This window comes from Hyla sarda, chromosome 9 (assembly GCF_029499605.1).
Source record: "Hyla sarda isolate aHylSar1 chromosome 9, aHylSar1.hap1, whole genome shotgun sequence".
NCBI lineage: Eukaryota > Metazoa > Chordata > Amphibia > Anura > Hylidae > Hyla > Hyla sarda.
In genome coordinates this window covers 5,613,197-5,628,940 of record NC_079197.1, presented here as the reverse complement: position 1 = coordinate 5,628,940, position 15,744 = coordinate 5,613,197, and the positions used below count along the sequence as shown (strand labels likewise).

The 15,744-nt window shown below is 41.7% G+C and overlaps 1 protein-coding gene and 1 long non-coding RNA gene across 4 annotated transcripts in view; one reads left to right on the top strand and one right to left on the bottom strand.

Annotated features, from left to right (window-relative positions):
* Positions 1-7,715, top strand: part of LOC130291051 (uncharacterized) — a 29,739-nt gene extending 22,024 nt beyond the window's left edge. Inside the window, exons 6-7 of one of the 3 annotated variants that reach the window (XR_008847781.1) lie at positions 2,500-2,592; positions 7,060-7,715. This is a non-coding gene — a long non-coding RNA (uncharacterized LOC130291051). Of the gene's footprint in view, positions 1-2,499; positions 2,823-7,059 lie in introns of those variants that run through there. The other 2 variants (XR_008847780.1, XR_008847779.1) reach the window with 2 other exon arrangements.
* Positions 1-15,744, bottom strand: part of LOC130291050 (ficolin-2-like) — a 41,976-nt gene that overhangs the window by 22,914 nt on the left and 3,318 nt on the right. The window lies entirely within an intron of this gene.

Below are 15,744 nucleotides of genomic sequence, written 5' to 3'. Positions count from 1 at the left end.
TGTAATCAATGGGACGGTGCTTTATTCCCACATGGCCATTAAAGGGGTACTCTGCTGCTAGAAATCTTATCCCCTATCCAAAGTATAGGGAATAAGATGTCTGAACGCTGGGTCTCGCTGCTGGTGTCCCCCACGCTCTACTGCGGCAGTGGTCGTAACTTTATAACCACGCCCCTTGTGTAGTCACACCACGCCCCTTCCATTCATGTCTATGGGAGGGGGCGTGGCCAAGACATCACCATCACGGCCTCAAACTCTGAGCAATATGAACATTTTCAGAACACTGAAGCACCGAAGTACTCCCTTAAAGGGGTACTCCTGTGGAAAACTTTTTTTCAACTGGTGCATCAACTGGTGCAAGAAAGTTAAACAGATCTGTTAATTACTTCTATTAAAAAATCTTAATCCTTCCAGTACTTTTTAGGGGCTGTATACTACAGAGGAAATGCTTCTCTTTTTGGATTTCTCTTCTGTCACGACCACAGTGCTCTCTGCTGACCTCTGCTGTCCATTTTAGGAACTGTCCAGAGCAGCATATGTTTGTTATGGGGATTTTCTCCTGCTCTGGACATTTCTTATAATGGACAGCAGAGGTCAGCAGAGAGCACTGTGGTCGTGACAGAAGAGAAATCCAAAAAGAAAAGAATTTCCTCTGTAATATACAGCAGCTGATAAGTACTGGAAGGAGTAAGATTTTTTAAAAGAAGTAATTTACAAATCTGTTTAACTTTCTGGCACCGCTGCAAGCTGAATTTTCATAGTGCGCATTGGCCTTTAGGTTATGTTCACATGGTGTCAAATAAAAGCAACAAAACTACAAGTGGATTCCAAGGCACAAACGCTTCTGGAATTTTAATGTTTTACATATGTAATTTAAAAGACTTTTATTTTTATTTGCAAGTTTCTTTATTGCCTTTTTGGGACATATTTTTATGCATTTATTTTTTGTGGGTTATTTAGTGTTTTTTTCTTTTTTTTTTTAGAATGCCTGATATAATAATCACAAAATTCACATGAAAAAAAGTCACATGTCAATCATGTGTGATACTGTCTGATGAGCTTCTGTATCTAATCTTATCATGTGTGATACTGTCTGATGAGCTTCTGTATCTAATCCTATCATGTGTGATACTGTCTGATGAGCTTCTGTATCTAATCCTATCATGTGTGATACTGTCTGATGAGCTTCTGTATCTAATCTTATCATGTGTGATACTGTCTGATGAGCTTCTGTATCTAATCCTATCATGTGTGATACTGTCTGATGAGCTTCTGTATCTAATTCTATCATGTGTGATACTGTCTGATGAGCTTCTGTATCTAATTCTATCATGTGTGATACTGTTTGATGAGCTTCTGTATCTAATCTTTTCATGTGTGATACTGTCTGATGAGCTTCTGTATCTAATTCTATCATGTGTGATACTGTCTGATGAGCTTCTGTATCTAATTCTATCATGTGTGATACTGTCTGATGAGCTTCTGTATCTAATCCTATCATGTGTGATACTGTCGGATGAGCTTCTGTATCTAATCCTATCATGTGTGATACTGTCTGTTGAGCTTCTGTATCTAATTCTATCATGTGTGATACTGTCTGATGAGCTTCTGTATCTAATTCTATCATGTGTGATACTGTCTGATGAGCTTCTGTATCTAATTCTATCATGTGTGATACTGTCTGTTGAGCTTCTGTATCTAATTCTATCATGTGTGATACTGTCTGATGAGCTTCTGTATCTAATTCTATCATGTGTGATACTGTCTGATGAGCTTCTGTATCTAATTCTATCATGTGTGATACTGTCTGATGAGCTTCTGTATCTTACCCTATTACTTGTTTCCTGTTTTCTGATCCAATGTATCAAACCTTATCATGTGTGATCTGTGCTGTGTATCTAATCCTATCATGTGTGATACTGTACTGCTGAAAAACTGCGTATTTCCCTATCATGTGTGATCTGAGCTGTGTATCTAATCCTATCATGTGTGATATCACAACAAACTGCACTTTAATATTCTTCCAAAACAAATTACAAATCTTTTCTTTTGTCTATTTTTTTCCCTACAGGTCCCCCGATGTACATGTAGTGTATGTAGTAAATGTAGTATATGTATGCCGCACATACGTATGAGCCTTCAGCGTGATGATGAGTATGGACATCCATCATTACTGAGTGCGGCCTTAGTGCCATCCAGAAATAGATCTTCCTGTCAACCAGTGGATCACATTACACTGGATCACCATGTTGTTCTATACATATATATAGCCTTGACTTCCCAATATTATATCATCAGACCTCCAATGCGGTTTAACCCCTTCACCACTGACCTTGTACGCTGAGGTGTTCAATAAGTGTTTGCATAATGCATTAAAAAAAAATTTAAAATAAATAAATAATTTTTAGCAACAACAACCCGGAGAGGTAATTAGGAATTTAAAGGTATTTGCATCTGTCGTATGAATACTAATCTCCACCCCCATCTCTTCTCCTTCAGGACTCTGCGGAGACCTCACAATAGCTCCCAGGAAGGAATACAGACATCCACAGTTAATCCAGCCGTCGCCATGGGAACGGAAGCCAAGAGCGTGTATGTACCAGTGGCGATGGCTTTCCAGAATTTTTATTCAGCGTTTTAATCAGTCCGTGCCAGTTATCAGGTGACCGGGTTCTCTCCACGTCTCCCATTACAGGACTCCCTGCCGAGGGGATGTCAGATCTCTTAATATCACACGTTCACGCGAACGTGCAATCTGACCGCCCGTAAACCCCGAGAGTGGGGACATGATTTTTTTATTCTGCTCAATTCTACTTTTATAAAAGGTGTGTGTATATATATATATATATATATATATATATATATATATATATATATATATATGTGTGTATAGAAGGAGTGTGAGACAGCACCGGGGTTCGACCTCTGTGCTCGTGGTTGCCCAGAAATACATTTAATTGGATACAGCACAAGTGATGTAAATGTGCAATTAATTACAAACACACCCATGTTACAATCTCATTGGTGAAATCATCTGTCAGTAATAGTGATGTCAGATTGACATAGCAACCCTATATATACAATATAATAAACACATTTATAAAGTATCTAGTGCCATAAAACATATATAGTGCATCATAATATTAAATAGGTACCTTCAGTACCAGCCGTATATCGCCTATTATCCTCTCTAAATTAAGCCGATTGTAGCCATTCAAGTATACATGCTTGTTTGTAAACATAGTGTCTGCGCATGTGTCAGAAAAGTTCCAACATCTATGTGCGTCATTTCCGTCCTCACTGTTTACAATAATGTGTCAATCAAACACATGTCATGCCCTTAACCATATTAGGCATCCTATGGCTTCTGCGGACAAGGCCGGCTATCGAGTTGTTCTATTGGACATATCGCGATCGCGTCAGCCAGCCACGCATGTGCACTACCACTAATCTATTACATTAAAATTAGAGGCACATGACATCAACAATTGACATTAATTATAATGAAGTATAGAGTTTTTTATTGATATAATAACAAGAAAAAGCGTAAACACGGGGAGGAAAGAAGATATTTCTTATGAAGCATGTTTAGAATGGCTACAATGGCTGCGATTAGAGATGAGCGAACTTACAGTAAATTCGATTCCTCACAAACTTCTCGGCTCGGCAGTTGATGACTTTTCCTGCATAAATTAGTTCAGCTCTCAGGTGCTCCCGTGGGCTGGAAAAGGTGGATACAGTCCTAGGAGACTCTCTCCTAGGAATGTATCCACCTTTTCCAGCCCACAGGAACACCTGAAAGCTGAACTAATTTACGCAGGATAAGTCATCAACTGCCGAGCCGAGAAGTTTGTGACGAATCGAATTTACTGTAAGTTCGCTCATCTCTAGCTGCGATCTCCGCTGTAATGAAGATCCTTCACAGTAGTGAGTGCTTCCCGTGACAGAATATGAATCTAAAAAGTAATAAAAAAATTATATTAAAATTAAAAAATTCTAACGAACTTGCATGTAAACGCTGAACAGGATGAGAAACAGATAGGAAAAGGTAAATAGTAAAGAGTAAATGAAGAAGCAAAGGTAAAGATTGTAAACAGTGGAAAAAATGAAAAACAACATAAAAAAACAAACAAATATATAGAAGAAGAAAGAAAAATGAAATTGAAAATAAAATAAAAAAAATATAAATATAAATATAAAAATATAAATAAGGAATAAAGGATAAATGAAAATGAAGAATAAAGAATAAAAACTAAAATATAAGAAGAAAAATTAAAATTAATAATATATATATATTTTTTTCTTCTTCTTTACACATATATATACATATATATATAAATAGTTATAGATATCTATTATACTGTATATAGCAGTGGTCTCCAAACTGTGGATCTCGAGATGTTGCAATACTAAACTCCTAGCATGCCCGGACAGCCAACGGCTGGGTTTTGTAGTTTTTCAACATCTTGAGGTCCACAGTTTTAAGACTACTGTTATATGGCATAAACAGAGACAAGGGCTGGGACTTGATATATAGGTAAGTATAATTAATAATATACACATAACGCCATCTGCTTGCTGCCTGTGAAATGAAACTTTCTTCTTTGCATACATAGATTGAAAACCTGTCCAAATCACACAGTTTTGAGGCTTAGTCCAAGACATTGAGGTCTGACACACTATAAGGACCCAATTTTCTTTTCAGGAAAATAAGGATTTGCATCAGAAGTTCTGCTAAGGAACTTACATAGTGCACACTGAGCAGCAGCATCCCGTTGAGATCAGTGGGATTCGGATTCTGCACTGAATTAGTTTGTAGTGTTCATGGGCCCTAACAAGCCATGTGTAAGCAGGTCTAGGTTGAGATGAGTTGTTAGAGCCCATCCATTCCACCATGCAATTCCGTTTGCAGCAGAGTCCCATTGTTTTCAATGGAATTCTGCTGCACAGTTCATACTGTGGAATTTCCACAGCGGAAAACTCTATGTTGGAAATACATGATTCTGGACCCGCGAAAAGAATGAACATGTTTGTTCTATTAGCAGAATCCGGCCCAGATTGCATTGTCGTCAGTAGTGTCTGCGCATGTCCGCACAGTCCAAGCGCTGATGGATTCCGATGCTCCAGCTGCAGACGGAATCTCAGCAGTCTTGACAGCCCCTTAGGCTGTATTCACACGAATTCTGCACAGAATTCCGCATGTGTTTTCTGCGTGGAGTTCACACAGCTGAATTTCCGCAAGTGGAATTCCGCTGTTGAAATTCTGCATTCAGCACTCCGGAAAAAGATAAGTCTGGTCTATTTATGGCAGTGGTCTCCAACCTGTGGACCTCCAGATGTTGCAAAACTACAACTCCCAGCATGCCCGGACAGCCAACGGCTGTCTGGGCATGCTGGGAGTTGTAGTTTTGCAACATCTGGAGCTCCGCAGGTTGAAGACCACTGATTTATGGTATCTATGGTATGGTATATTTTTCCGGACCTTGGCTGCGGAATCCAATTGAAGTCAATAAGGCTTGATTTCTGTGGAATTAGTGTGGAATGCATGCAGATTCTGCACGGAATCCACACAAAGTTTTATTGTTCTAATAAATAAAGTCTATCTTTTTACTGAGATGCGGAATCATGCGAAATTCGTGCAGAAATTTCCACACAGATTCCGCACCGATTCCGCAAATGATAAAAGACTGTGGAATTCTGCACAGAACCAATGCGGATGCAGAATTCACGCAGATATGCAGAATTTGCATCATGTGAACATGGCCTTAGCCTCTGTTTGCTGTCAGTGCATGGACCAAAGACTCTTTATGCCTCTTTGAGCTCCTTAATCAGGTGCATGGCTTGTTAGCTTTTGCACCATACTGTACAGCTTTCAGCTACGCAGGTATCTATTCACTGAATGCAAGCAGAAAGCTTGAAAATGGGACAAAATAAAAAACACATTGGGGGAGATTTATCCAAACCTGTCTAGAGGAAAAGTTGCCCAGTTGCCCATAGCAACCAATCAGATCGCTTCTTTCATTTTGCAGAGGCCTATTCAAAAAGGAAAGAAGCAATCTGATTGGTTGCTATGGGCAACTGCGCAACTTTTCCTCTGGACAGGTTTTGATAAATCTCCCCCATAGTATTTAAAGCACTGAGTACAATTCATATTGATTCTGATCAAACAAAGGGGTTTCTGCGCCTGTTTTCCGCTAAATGTGTGAGGTTACTCGCCATTGAAATAATTAGGATAAACCAAAACATTGTACAAAGCATTGTCTGACCACCGTTCAGCATCACATACAAGTGTTTAAAGAAACAACCCTGCAACACTAGTGGAATGTAAATCTCGGTCCCAGTGTTGGGCCTAAAGGGGCAGATGCTTTATCCTGGGACAGAATACCAAAGAGGTTAAAGGGGTATTCCAGGCCAAAACTTTTTTTTATATATCAACTGGCTCCGGAAAGTTAAACAGATTTGTAAATTACTTCTATTAAAAAATCTTAATCCTTCCAATAGTTATTAGCTTCTGAAGTTGAGTTGTTGTTTTCTGTCTGCTCTCTGATGACTCACGTCCCGGAAGCTGTGCAGTTCCTATGGGGATATTCTCCCATCATGCACAGCTCCCGGGACGTGACATCATCATTGAGCAGTTAGACAGAAAACTTCAGAAGCTAATAACTATTGGAAGGATTAAGATTTTTTAATAGAAGTAATTTACAAATCTGTTTAACTTTCCGGAGCCAGTTGATATATATATATATATATAAAAAAGGTTTTGCCCGGAATACCCCTTTAACTTAAAGGGGTACTCACAGGAAATAAAACTTATCCCCTATCCACAGGATAGGGAATACCTTTCCGATCATAGAGGGTCTGACAGCTGGGGCTGAGCCAATGACAATCTCACTTGACAATATTTTTATATCTTTTAACTCTCCAAAATGGGCGAGCAGATGCATAGGTCAATAATTAGAGTTCCCTAAATTAACATCATTAGTCTGAATCACTAAATTTAGCAGTGTGTACTAACAGTCTGAGTTATATAATATTCATAATTTTTTTTCCCCTTCCTAGCCTCCTAGGAATAGACTCACATAGCCGTGCAAGGGCAGGTTCTCGCTATCTATTCCATCTGTTACCATGGAAACCAGGAAAGTCCTTCAATGTCTGAATTTAGAAAGTATATTATGCTTATGTCACCCATCGTTGTACAGCAATGAATATGTTAGATTTTTTTTTTTATATGTGTACAGGAATATATCTGCTCTAATACTGCCCCCTATGTACAAGAATATAAAGACTATAATACTGCCTTCTATGTACAAGAATATAACTACTATAATACTGCCTTCTATGTACAAGAATATACCTACTATAATACTGCTCCTATATACAAGAATATAACTACTATAATACTGCCCCCTATATACAAGACTATAACTACTATAATACTGCTCCTATATACAGGAATATAACTACTATAATACTGCCTCCTATATACAAGAATATAACTACTATAATACTGCTCCTATATACAGGAATATAACTACTATAATACTGCTCCTATATACAAGAATATAACTACTATAATACTGCCCCCTATATACAAGAATATAACTACCATAATACTGCCTCCTATATACAAGAATATATCTACTATAATACTGCTCCTATATAAAAGAATATAACTACTATAATACTGCCTCCTATATACAAGAATATAACTACTATAATACAGCTCCTATATACAAGAATATAACTACTATAATACTGCTCGTAAATACAAGAATATAACTACTATAAGACTGCTCCTATATACAAGAATATATCTACTATAATACTGCTCCTATATACAAGAATATAACTACTATAATACTGCCTCCTATATACAAGAATATATCTACTATAATACTGCTCCTATATAAAAGAATATAACTACTATAATACTGCTCCTATATACAAGAATATAACTACTATAATACTGTCTCCTATATACAAGAATATAACTACTATAATACTGCTCCTATATACAAGAATATAACTACTATAATACTGCTCCTATATACAAGAATATAACTACTATAATACTGCTCCTATATACAAGAATATAACTACTATAATACTGCCCCCTATATACAAGAATATAACTACTATAATACTGCTCCTATATACAAGAATATAACTACTATAATACTGCCCTCTATATACAAGAATTATCTACTATAATACTGCTCCTATATAAAAGAATATAACTACTATAATACTGCCTCCTATATACAAGAATATAACTACTATAATACTGCTCCTATATACAAGAATATAACTACTATAATACTGCTCCTATATACAAGAACATAACTACTATAATACTGCCCCCTATATACAAGAATATAACTACTATAATACTGCTCCTATATACAAGAATATAACTACTATAATACTGTCTCCTATATACAAGAATATAACTACTATAATACTGCTCCTATATACAAGAATATAACTACTATAATACTGCTCCTATATACAAGAATATATCTACTATAATACTGCTCCCTATATGCAAGAATATAACTACTATAATACTGCTCCTATATACAAGAATATATCTACTATAATACTGCTCCTATATAAAAGAATATAACTACTATAATACTGCCTCCTATATACAAGAATATAACTACTATAATACTGCTCCTATATACAAGAATATAACTACTATAATACTGCTGTTACGCCGAGCGCTCCGGGTCCCCGCTCCTCCCCGGAGCGCTCGCTACACTTCCCTCACTGCAGCGCCCCGGTCGGTTCCACGGACCCGGGGCGCTGCGTTACCACCTCCGGCCGGGATGCGATTCGCGATGCGGGTAGCGCCCGCTCGCGATGCGCACCCCGGCTCCCGTACCTTACTCGCTCCCCGTCAGTTCTGTCCCGGCGCGCGCGGCCCCGCTCCCTAGGGCGCGCGCGCGCCGGGTCTTTGCGATTTAAAGGGCCACTGCACCGCTGATTGGTGCAGTGGTTCCAATTAGTGTTTACACCTGTGCACTTCCCTATATCACCTCACTTCCCCTTCACTCCCTCGCCGGATCTTGTTGCCCTAGTGCCAGTGAAAGCGTTCCTTGTGTGTTCCTTGCCTGTGATTCCAGACCTTCTGCCGTTGCCCCTGACTACGATCCTTGCTGCCTGCCCCGACCTTCTGCTACGTCCGACCTTGCTTCTGTCTACTCCCTTGTACCGCGCCTATCTTCAGCAGCCAGAGAGGTTGAGCCGTTGCTAGGGGATACGACCTGGTCACTACCGCCGCAGCAAGACCATCCCGCTTTGCGGCGGGCTCTGGTGAAAACCAGTAGTGACTTAGAACCGATCCTCTAGCACGGTCCACGCCAATCCCTCTCTGGCACAGAGGATCCACTACCTGCCAGCCGGCATCGTGACAGTAGATCCGGCCATGGATCCCGCTGAAGTTCCTCTGCCAGTTGTCGCTGACCTCACCACGGTGGTCGCCCAGCAGTCACAACAGATTGCGCAACAAGGCCAACAGCTGTCTCAACTGACTGTTATGCTACAACAGTTACTACCACAGCTCCAGCAATCATCTCCTCCGCCAGCTCCTGTACCTCCTCCGCAGCGAGTGGCCGCTTCTGGAATACGACTATCCTTGCCGGATAAATTTGATGGGGACTCTAAGTTTTGCCGTGGCTTTCTTTCCCAATGTTCATTACACTTGGAGATGATGTCGGACCAGTTCCCCACTGAAAGGTCTAAGGTGGCTTTCGTAGTCAGCCTGCTGTCTGGAAAAGCCCTGGCTTGGGCCACACCGCTCTGGGACCGCAATGACCCCGTCACTGCCTCTGTACACTCCTTCTTCTCGGAAATTCGAAGTGTCTTTGAGGAACCTGCCCGAGCCTCTTCTGCTGAGACTGCCCTGTTGAACCTGGTCCAGGGTAATTCTTCCGTTGGCGAGTATGCCGTACAGTTCCGTACCCTTGCTTCAGAATTATCCTGGAATAATGAGGCACTCTGCGCGACCTTTAAAAAAGGCCTATCCAGCAACATTAAAGATGTTCTGGCCGCACGAGAAATCCCTGCTAACCTACATGAACTCATCCATCTTGCCACTCGCATTGACATGCGTTTTTCCGAACGGCGTCAGGAGCTCCGCCAGGATATGGACTCTGTTCGCACGAGGCGTTTCTTCTCCCCGGCTCCTCTCTCCTCTGGTCCCCTGCAATCTGTTCCTGTGCCTCCCGCCGTGGAGGCTATGCAGGTCGACCGGTCTCGCCTGACACCCCAAGAGAGGACACGACGCCGCATGGAGAATCTCTGCCTGTACTGTGCTAGTACCGAACACTTCCTGAAGGATTGTCCTATCCGTCCTCCCCGCCTGGAAAGACGTCCGCTGACTCCGCACAAAGGTGAGACAGTCCTTGATGTCTACTCTGCTTCTCCACGTCTTACTGTGCCTGTGCGGATGTCTGCCTCTGCCTTCTCCTTCTCTGCTGTGGCCTTCTTGGACTCTGGATCTGCAGGAAATTTCATCTTAGCCTCTCTCGTCAACAGGTTCAACATCCCGGTGACCAGTCTCGCCAGACCCCTCTACATCAATTGTGTAAACAATGAAAGATTGGACTGTACTATACGTTTCCGCACGGAGCCCCTTCTAATGTGCATCGGATCTCATCACGAGAGGATTGAACTGTTGGTCCTCCCCAATTGCACTTCTGAAATCCTTCTTGGACTTCCCTGGCTTCAACTCCATTCCCCAATCCTGGATTGGTCCACTGGGGAGATCAAGAGTTGGGGGCCCTCTTGTTCCAAGGACTGCTTAAAACCGGTTCCCAGTAAACCTTGCCGTGTCCCTGTGCTTCCTCATGTAACCGGTCTCCCTAAGGCCTATATGGACTTTGCGGACGTTTTTTGCAAAAAACAAGCTGAGACTCTACCTCCTCACAGGCCTTATGATTGTCCCATTGACCTCCTCCCGGGCACTACTCCACCCCGGGGCAGAATCTATCCTCTGTCCGTCCCAGAGACTCTTGCCATGTCTGAATACGTCCAAGAAAATTTAAAAAAGGGCTTTATCCGTAAATCCTCCTCTCCTGCCGGAGCCGGATTTTTCTTTGTGTCCAAAAAAGATGGCTCTCTACGTCCTTGCATTGACTACCGCGGTCTTAATAAAATCACGGTTAAGAACCGCTACCCCCTACCCCTCATCTCTGAACTCTTTGATCGTCTCCAAGGTGCCCATATTTTTACCAAACTGGACTTAAGAGGTGCTTATAATCTCATCCGCATCAGAGAGGGGGATGAATGGAAAACGGCATTTAACACCAGAGATGGACACTTTGAGTATCTGGTCATGCCCTTTGGTCTATGCAACGCCCCTGCCGTCTTCCAAGACTTTGTTAATGAAATTTTTCGTGATCTACTATACTCCTGTGTTGTTGTATATCTGGACGATATCCTGATTTTTTCTGCCAATCTTGAAGAACACCGCCAGCATGTCCGTATGGTTCTTCAGAGACTTCGTGATAATCAACTCTATGCCAAAATAGAGAAATGTCTGTTTGAATGCCAATCTCTTCCTTTTCTAGGATACTTGGTCTCTGGCCAGGGACTACAAATGGACCCAGATAAACTCTCTGCCGTCTTAGATTGGCCACGCCCCTCCGGACTCCGTGCCATCCAACGTTTTTTGGGGTTCGCCAATTATTACAGGCAATTTATTCCACATTTTTCTACCATTGTGGCTCCTATTGTGGCTTTAACAAAAAAAAATGCCGATCCCAAGTCTTGGCCTCCTCAAGCGGAAGACGCCTTTAAACGACTCAAGTCTGCCTTTTCTTCGGCTCCCGTGCTCTCCAGACCTGACCCATCTAAACCCTTCCTATTGGAGGTTGATGCCTCCTCAGTGGGAGCTGGAGCTGTCCTTCTACAAAAAAACTCTTCCGGGCATGCTGTTACTTGTGGTTTTTTTTCCAGGACCTTCTCTCCGGCGGAGAGGAACTACTCCATCGGGGATCGAGAGCTTCTAGCCATTAAATTAGCACTTGAGGAATGGAGGCATCTGCTGGAGGGATCAAGATTTCCAGTTATTATTTACACCGATCACAAGAACCTCTCCTACCTCCAGTCTGCCCAACGGCTGAATCCTCGTCAGGCCAGGTGGTCTCTGTTCTTTGCCCGATTTAATTTTGAAATTCACTTTCGGCCTGCTGATAAAAACATTAGGGCCGATGCTCTCTCTCGTTCCTCAGATGCCTCTGAAATTGAACTCTCTCCTCAACACATCATTCCTCCTGACTGCCTGATTTCCACTTCTCCAGCCTCCATCAGGCAAACTCCTCCAGGAAAGACCTTTGTTTCTCCACGCCAACGCCTTGGGATCCTCAAATGGGGTCACTCCTCCCATCTCGCAGGTCATGCGGGCATCAAGAAATCTGTGCAACTCATCTCTCGCTTCTATTGGTGGCCGACTCTAGAGACTGATGTGGTGGACTTTGTGCGAGCCTGCACTATCTGTGCCCGGGATAAGACTCCTCGCCAGAAGCCCGCTGGTTTTCTTCATCCTCTACCTGTCCCCGAACAACCTTGGTCTCTGATTGGTATGGATTTTATTACTGACTTACCCCCATCCCATGGCAACACTGTTATTTGGGTGGTCGTTGATCGATTCTCCAAAATGGCACATTTCATCCCTCTTCCTGGTCTTCCTTCAGCGCCTCAGTTGGCTAAACAATTTTTTGTACACATTTTTCGTCTTCACGGGTTGCCTACACAGATCGTCTCGGATAGAGGCGTCCAATTTGTGTCTAAATTCTGGAGGGCTCTCTGTAAACAACTCAAGATTAAATTAAATTTTTCTTCTGCATACCATCCTCAATCCAATGGACAAGTAGAGAGAATTAACCAGATCTTGGGTGACTATTTACGACATTTTGTTTCCTCCCGCCAGGATGACTGGGCAGATCTTCTACCTTGGGCCGAATTCTCGTATAATTTCAGAATCTCTGAATCTTCCTCCAAATCTCCGTTTTTCGTGGTGTACGGCCGTCACCCTCTTCCCCCCCTCCCTACCCCCTTGCCCTCTGGTCTGCCCGCTGTGGATGAAATTTCTCGTGATCTTTCCACCATATGGAAAGAGACCCAAAATTCTCTCTTACAGGCTTCTTCTCGCATGAAGAGATTCGCAGATAAGAAAAGAAGAGCTCCTCCCATTTTTTCCCCTGGAGACAAGGTATGGCTCTCCGCTAAATATGTCCGTTTCCGTGTCCCGAGCTATAAGTTGGGACCACGCTATCTTGGTCCTTTTAAAGTTTTGTGTCAAATTAATCCTGTCTCTTACAAACTTCTTCTTCCTCCTTCTCTTCGTATCCCTAATGCCTTTCACGTCTCTCTTCTTAAACCTCTCATCCTCAACCGTTTTTCTCCTAAATCTGTTCCTCCCACTCCTGTTTCCGGCTCCTCGGACATCTTCTCTGTCAAAGAGATTTTGGCCTCTAAAAAGGTCAGGGGAAGAACTTTTTTTTTAGTGGATTGGGAGGGTTGTGGTCCAGAAGAGAGGTCCTGGGAACCTGAGGACAATATCCTGGACAAAAGTCTGATCCTCAGGTTCTCAGGCCCCAAGAAGAGGGGGAGACCCAAGGGGGGGGGTACTGTTACGCCGAGCGCTCCGGGTCCCCGCTCCTCCCCGGAGCGCTCGCTACACTTCCCTCACTGCAGCGCCCCGGTCGGTTCCACGGACCCGGGGCGCTGCGTTACCACCTCCGGCCGGGATGCGATTCGCGATGCGGGTAGCGCCCGCTCGCGATGCGCACCCCGGCTCCCGTACCTTACTCGCTCCCCGTCAGTTCTGTCCCGGCGCGCGCGGCCCCGCTCCCTAGGGCGCGCGCGCGCCGGGTCTTTGCGATTTAAAGGGCCACTGCACCGCTGATTGGTGCAGTGGTTCCAATTAGTGTTTACACCTGTGCACTTCCCTATATCACCTCACTTCCCCTTCACTCCCTCGCCGGATCTTGTTGCCCTAGTGCCAGTGAAAGCGTTCCTTGTGTGTTCCTTGCCTGTGATTCCAGACCTTCTGCCGTTGCCCCTGACTACGATCCTTGCTGCCTGCCCCGACCTTCTGCTACGTCCGACCTTGCTTCTGTCTACTCCCTTGTACCGCGCCTATCTTCAGCAGCCAGAGAGGTTGAGCCGTTGCTAGGGGATACGACCTGGTCACTACCGCCGCAGCAAGACCATCCCGCTTTGCGGCGGGCTCTGGTGAAAACCAGTAGTGACTTAGAACCGATCCTCTAGCACGGTCCACGCCAATCCCTCTCTGGCACAGAGGATCCACTACCTGCCAGCCGGCATCGTGACAACTGCTCCTATATACAAGAACATAACTACTATAATACTGCCCCCTATATACAAGAATATAACTACTATAATACTGCTCCTATATACAAGAATATAACTACTATAATACTGCTCCTATATACAAGAACATAACTACTATAATACTGCCCCCTATATACAAGAATATAACTACTATAATACTGCTCCTATATACAAGAATATAACTACTATAATACTGTCTCCTATATACAAGAATATAACTACTATAATACTGCTCCTATATACAAGAATATAACTACTATAATACTGCCCCTATATACATGAATATAACTACTATAATACTGCATCCTATATACAAGGCTATAACTACTATAATACTGCTCCTATATACAAGAATATAACTACTATAATACTGCTCCTATATACAAGAATATAACTACTATAATACTGCATCCTATATACAAGAATATAACTACTATAATACTGCCTCCTATATACAATAATATAACTACTATAATACTGTCCCTATATACAAGAATATAACTACTATAATACTGCTCCTATATACAAGAATATAACTACTATAATACTGCTCCTATATACAAGAATATAACTACTATAATACTGCTCCTATATACAAGAATATAACAACTATAATATTGCTCCTATATACAAGAATATAACTATTATAATACTGCATCCTATATACAAGAATATAACTACTATAATACTGCTCCTATATACAAGAATATAACTACTATAATACTGCTCCTATATACAAGAATATAACTACTATAATACTGCTCCTATATACAAGAACATAACTACTATAATACTGCCCCCTATATACAAGAATATAACTACTATAATACTGCTCCTATATACAAGAATATAACTACTATAATACTGTCTCCTATATACAAGAATATAACTACTATAATACTGCTCCTATATACAAGAATATAACTACTATAATACTGCTCCTATATACAAGAATATATCTACTATAATACTGCTCCCTATATGCAAGAATATAACTACTATAATACTGCTCCTATATACAAGAATATATCTACTATAATACTGCTCCTATATAAAAGAATATAACTACTATAATACTGCCTCCTATATACAAGAATATAACTACTATAATACTGCTCCTATATACAAGAATATAACTACTATAATACTGCTCCTATATACAAGAACATAACTACTATAATACTGCCCCCTATATACAAGAATATAACTACTATAATACTGCTCCTATATACAAGAATATAACTACTATAATACTGCTCCTATATACAAGAACATAACTACTATAATACTGCCCCCTATATACAAGAATATAACTACTATAATACTGCTCCTATATACAAGAATATAACTACTATAATACTGTCTCCTATATACAAGAAT